We start from the raw sequence: 6,801 nt of genomic DNA on the forward strand, positions 1-6,801 counted from the left end.
TTCCAGAACCAGGGACTGAATTCAGGCCCACTGAGGCATCTCCTCAGCCCCACTAATCACCCTATATTAATGTCCCTAAAACCAAGTGAACGCCGACAGGCATGCCAATAATGAAACACGAAATACTTCCCCTTAATATCTTTTACAGTTTTTAGAGTTTAACACATTCATTAAATGACAAAGATAATATATCTAAATGGAAGGATAAGGACTTCCGCACCAATTAACAGTACTTTAAAGAACTTTTAAAAGTTTTTTTTCGTCAGTTATTCCAAACAAGTTCGTTCGTCAGACAGAAAATGTCCCTCAGCCAATTTTCCTCCCGTATCTCCAACCCCCACAGAATATTTTTACATATTTATAAATATACAAGCCATAAAGGTCCTGTAATGGTTTGTGAAAACAAGTTTTTCTTTTACCAAGCCATAGCGGGTTCAGAACAGGTGCTACGTGTGGAAAAGACCGCCAAAAATGGGAAACGGAAAAAAAAACAACGAAACAAAATGAGGGCCCCGCCTGGCAAGCACAAGGTCTTGGGTTCAATTTTCAGTACGAAAAACAAGAATGAAGGACAGAGGGAGAGGAAAGTAACGAACTGACCTCCACCACGGACAACCTCCTCAGAAGTCTCCTGGAACCTTCTGAGGAGAAATCGTCCGTCCCACAGAAATTGAGAGTGGAGCCTGACAGGGCAGACCACGCAAGTTTCACCACTAGGGAGAGACAAGGAATCAAAGGTTTTGTTCAGTCAGAGTAGAAAACACCAATTTGAGTCAAAAGATCAGAATCAGTATCCTTTATGGTTTTGTTTTCCACGAATTTTTTTCTGGCTCTCTAAGTTCTAGAAAAGATATTCTAATCTTCTTATATACTCTTAACCCCCCCCACCTCCAAGACAATGGAACAGGCCACTGCTGCTGACACCCCCCCCCCTCGGTTTTTTTACGACCTTAGGGCTTTGCGCATTTATGAAATCAGAATTTATATTATTTTGTTACAAGAAAGTTACAATTGAAGAGCAAGGATAAATTCTAGTGTTCTATTGTTTTGTTTGTATTATTTTGAAGAGATTTGGGAGAGTGTCTTTGAGATAAAGTATCACTACGTTGGCATTGTACTCGAAGCAATTCTCCCACCTCAGCCTCGCTACTGCTGAGATAACAGGCACAGGCTTAAACCACCACATGCTGCTTGAAGACTTTCTTCCTATCACATAGAAATGTTTCCGAAATGGATATGCTGAGTACTCTGATTTGATCACTACTGCATAAATACTCCTATTGAAACATCACATTGTATCCCTTAAATGTGTTTTGTGTCAATTAAAAATGAAATTAAAAAGGGCCAGCGAGATAGTTCAGCAGATTAAGACCCTGTTTAGGCAAGCGCAGGGACTGGGGCTCAATCTGGGGCACCACATGCCGTGCCGGCCCCGCCCCCCAGGAGCACTGAGCAGGCTTCGGAGACCTGGCGTGGTGATGCACACCTGTAATACCAGCTCTGGGAAGGCTGAAAACAGGAGGATCACTACAAGCCCAAGCTGTGTAGTGAAACCCTGTACCAAATACCAAAAAAAGAGAGAGAGAGAGAAAGAGAAAACATAATACCCATTTCATAAGTCTGTAATAGGAAATAAGTGAATGCTTGTAAAATACAGTATCAGGTAACTTCTCCTACCCACAGTAGAAGTTCTGGGTAGAGCCCCAAATATCTTGCTTTACTAAGCCTTCCAGGTGATTCTGAAACAGTGTAAAGTGGGACATTTTAGTGCTCTTGGAAAAAGCCTGATCGTTCAGATAGAACATTTTAAAGGGTTTTTTCGTCAGTTATTCCAAACAATCTCGTTTGTCAGACAAAAAAAAAAAAAGTCCGACTAACAGTCTACTTCCCTCAGCCAATCATCTGTTGTCATTAATAAAGATCCTATGATTCCATGGCTTCTGAATTTTTACTTGAAATTTCAAAAAATTATGTGATTCTTGAGCCTAGCTATGTGCCTGGTATACTGATAGGTACCAATGAAAAACAGGTGGAGAACTTGCCCTACAGGCTTGCAATGTAGGTGATCTAGGAATAGAAAAAATTAACTCTCCAGGCCCAGTTTTAGTAAATAAATTATATTGATACTAACCAAATGTTCAAGAAAAATCAGAGGAGAAAAATGTCACAATTATAACGGGGAAGAATTTGATCAGAAATGGCCATGACCAAGCCAAGCCTGCCTCGCAAAAATACTTTTAAGCTATTTTCTACCAAAAAAAAAGCTGCCTGTTGAACCACTTGCCTATAAAAGACCTCCCAACATAATTGAGTCTACATGCCTTGAACAACTGTGTCCTGACTTTTAAAAAAATGAGAATGTTTATAGCTTTTAAACTACTTTATTTTCTCTTTCTGTCACTCATATGAGAAGACATATGCACAATACTGACATAAAATACTTGACATTACGTATATAGAAATAATCATGCAGCACTATTGCTGATCTGTTCAGATTAACTGTCCAAATTTTCACTTTACCGAAAGAAATTCTAAATGGCATTATGCATTTTTATGGCTATAAAACAATTCAGGAGAAAAAGGTGAAGGATTCCCAAATGTACTGGTCCACAATGAAGGGTGCCTGATATACAGACATTTCATCACCTCAAAATGTTCCTTTGTGACCACTGATGTCAATTGTCTCTCTTTCTGAGTGGCTCTAGGATGTAGAAGTTGGATAGATTCTTTTACATTTGTCTTATGTTCTGATACTACAGACTTTACTGTGGAGAAATCTTTACATTTCTCTGAGTCACAGGAAAGAAAGTAGCTGGGACTTTTTTAGTTGATAACAGATTCTTGCACCTCAAAAGTATCTTCTATTAGGTCCCTTTGCAAAATTCATTCATTACCCCTGATATTTGGGAATTTGATTTTCATGGAAGTACAAAGACACCATCTGCAAAAGTGGCAGTTTTATTAATACCTCCCCTTTATTTTTATTTTTATACGTATTTTTCATCTTTCATTATTAGAACTATTTTAAGATAAAATTTGCATGGGACAATCTTACATGGTTGCTGTTTTTAATTGGAATTTATCTAATAAAAGCTTTTTGTTAGCAATGAAGTACCCTTATCATGTTGAGAGAAAGCATTGCAATATACACCAGGTCCTGAATTTTAAAGGCCTAAGTGAAAATTTGTTTAGTTTTTTCCTTGTTCTAATTGTTTTTCTTCTTAAAATTGTTTGAATTGTTATTTATTCTTTTCTTATGTTCTTTAGGTATTAACATCACTATTACTTGTTTATACCAATATAGGATTTCAGGGCAACACACTCTTTAAAACCTGCTTTATTCATTTCCCATTAAGTGTAACTACCACAAATCAGTCTTACCAATACTTCCTTTGACCTCTAGTTCTATATCTTGGCAAGACAGTGCTACTGATCTTCTGTATTAAAAGTTTTGGTGTTTTTTCCTTGTGGGTTTAGGATATTAGATTTTATTTTTGAAACAGATATTATCTTGTTAAGGTATTTAGTAATTATCTTGCCTCATACCGGTCTAATTCTGGCCCTACAACAATCTCCCAGACAAGTTCTGCTCACAATTTTTAGGATGGATGCCTGATAGCAGAGAGACAGAAACTATAAAGAGAAACCATGCCAATTGTACTGTCTACCAGAAAAAAATTCTATCCCCCTTTGTTTCTGCTCCTATAGTTCCACTCCTACTATGTAGAGTGCTTTCAGTGTAAGTCATTGTGTATTTATGATGGCAATGAATATGGCTATATTGCTATTGTCTACGATCACTTCTCATTTACAGAGGTCCATGGCCAGGGTCTAACTTTGCAGCAATAAACATCAAGGTTCATTAATTTCCTCCAGACCTTTGTAAGGCTACTTATCACCAAGTATTCCTCTCTTTGCTGAAGTCTGCCAGTTAGCTCTGGAAAAATCAAGTTTATTTGCCCTGAAAACTCATCCACCTAAGTTTCCTGGAGAAATTACAGAAAACAGACTTGTTTTTCCAATCCCCAAATGTGAGAAATGAAGGACCCCTATACACATCTTGCCAGAAACTCCCTCCATTAACCGAATATATAACATCCTGTGCTCTATTTTTATCTTCCAAGGAATATTCAAGGCTTCTTTATAATTAAAATCAGGAGAGGTTTGCTGAGTTGTGGTACACACACACACACACACACACACACACACAATCACAGAAGACATCGCTGAGCCTGGGATAGCTACAGGGCCCTGGTGAGTTCTGCCCCACCCCACACCACACTAAACATCATGGGAGCCTTACCCCACCACCACCCCACCATTGGGGGAGTCTTGGTAAGTGCTAACTTGACCCCTCCAGTCGTGGGAGGTTTGTAGGGTTACAGCCCCCCCAGCATAGTGGGAGCCTTTTTGAGATCTGGCTTGTAGCCCCTACCATCATGGAAGCCATGTTGAACACAGACAGAGGAAGCCTTGCTGACATACACTCCATTTCCCTACTGTTGCTGAGCCCAAATGAACATTGGAAGCTTCAGAAATGTCAAAACAAAGGAACATTTGTTTTGTATGTGTGCAGGGTCTCACTATGCAGCATGGACTCATAGTGATCCTTCTGATTTCTGCCTCCTTAGTGCTGGGATTACAGGCATGCACCACCACATCCACGCTCCATCACCAGATCAGTGCACCCAAGGGCGGGGCCAGCATGGCATGAGGTGCCAGAGATCGAACCCTGGCTCCTGCGCTTAACGTAAGCAAGCGCTTAGTTCACTGAACTATATTGTTGGCCTTGTTTTTGTTTTCTTATTTTTATTTTTGAAGTTCTCAGGATTAAATCCAGTTTCATCACATTGAGCTGAATCCCCAGTCCTTTGTTTTTTAATTTTGAGACAAGATCTTGCTAAGTCATTAAATTGCCCAGAGTGGGTTTGATCTTGCCATCCTCTTGCCTCAAAGGACTGGGGTTATAGGCAGGTGCTACCACACCAGCCTATTTTTTTCTAAGCAAATATTTTTGATGTGCTCTTATTTAATCATATATCTAGAAGCATTCCTTATATTCCTGTTTGTATATCTGCATATTTCTTCTTTTACTTTCTTCATTGCGAGACATGAAAAAAAAGGAGCAAAGGACAATCTCAGACCTTTACCCCACGCAGAACAAATCTAAGAGGCAAGGACATGGAAGAACTTGGAAGACACACACCTGAAATTTCTGAAATGATAGCATCTGAAGTAAAGAAACAAGTCTATCAGGCTAAAAAAGAAATCAAATTAGAAATATTCTCTCAAGTCAAAAAAGAAATGACAATAGTCATGAAAGAATTGCTTAGCACAGCTAAAGAAGACATAAAATAAATAAAAATAGAAAAAATATGGAAACACTGAATGAACAATAAAGGAAACCACTAGAATGCATGAAACAGATTCAAACAGATATCCATGGCATTAAGAATTCCACTGAAACCTGGGACAACCACTTAAACGAACCTGATAGACAGACTTTGAAGACAGCATTGCAGCTAGTGATCACAGAAGGAAAGATCACTTAAAAATAGCAAGAAACCAGGAAATAACAATTCAACAGCTGCAAGATAATCCAAAGCAAAATAATGTAAGACTGATAGGTGTCAATGATACGGCAGAAGTCAACATAAATGACATAGAAGACTATTTGCAGAAATAGCAGAAAATTTGCCAAGCATGGGAAAAGAATCCGACATACAGAAAAAGTGAGGCATATAGAATTCCAATTAGTGATAATAAAAATAAATCTACACTTAGACACATAATCAAGATCCCAGAAATTTAGCAAAAGAGCACAATATTAAAAGCTGTGAGAGAAAAGAAACAGATTACCTATAATGGAAAGCCCACCAAAATCACAGATTTCTTAACACAAATTATCAAATCAAGAACTTGGAGTGAACAATTTCAGGTGCTGAAAGAAAAAGACTTCCAACCCATACTGATGTACCTGTAAAACTATCTATCAAATTTAGTGGAGAGATAATATACTTTAATGACAAAGAACAGAAGGAACACATGACCACCAAACCAACCCTACAAAGAAGACTAAAAGATACTCTACAAAGAGATAAAAATGAGTAGAACTTCAAAAACAACAACAGAAAGGAAACAACAAGAAGAGTAAGCAATTAAACAGCCATTAACGTAAATGACTTCAATTCACCAATCAAAAGAAGCAGACAGGCAGAGTGGATCAAGAAACAAAATCCAACAATCCAACTCAAAAAGAAATTGATAGACTGAAAGTCAAAGGATGAGAATCAATATTCCATGTGACAGAAAACCAGAAAAAAGCAGGGGTAATTATTCTGGTTGCTGACAATGTGAACTTCAAACCAAGAATGATCAAAAGAGATAAAGAAGTCACTGCATACTTGTTATAGGAAAACTGCAAGAGGAAGAAATAACAATCATAAATATATATGCACCCAACATAGGAGCACACAACTATATAAGACAAATTTTACCAGACATAAAAATCAACTGAGCAATGACACAACTGGTAATGAAGGACTTTAACAACTCATTGTCATAAAGACACCGATCAACTAGGCAAAAAATCAGCAAAGAAATAATAAAAATAAACCAACCTGTGAAGAAATGGACTTAGTAGACATTTACAGAGTGTTCCACCAACATCAGAAAACACATTCTTCTCAGCTGCACATGGGATGGTCTCCAAAATTGACCACATACTAGCACACAGGGCATGCTTAAGTACATGCAAAGCAATCAAAATTATCCCATGCAGTCCTGTGACAGTTTTTTTTT

The 6,801-nt window shown here is 38.0% G+C and overlaps 1 pseudogene; it reads left to right on the top strand.

Annotated features, from left to right (window-relative positions):
- The window catches only part of LOC101590965, a 19,648-nt pseudogene that overhangs the window by 738 nt on the left and 12,109 nt on the right, over positions 1–6,801 (top strand).

This window comes from Octodon degus, unplaced genomic scaffold (genome assembly GCF_000260255.1).
Source record: "Octodon degus isolate 3935 unplaced genomic scaffold, OctDeg1.0 scaffold00263, whole genome shotgun sequence".
NCBI classification, from domain to species: Eukaryota; Metazoa; Chordata; class Mammalia; order Rodentia; family Octodontidae; genus Octodon; species Octodon degus.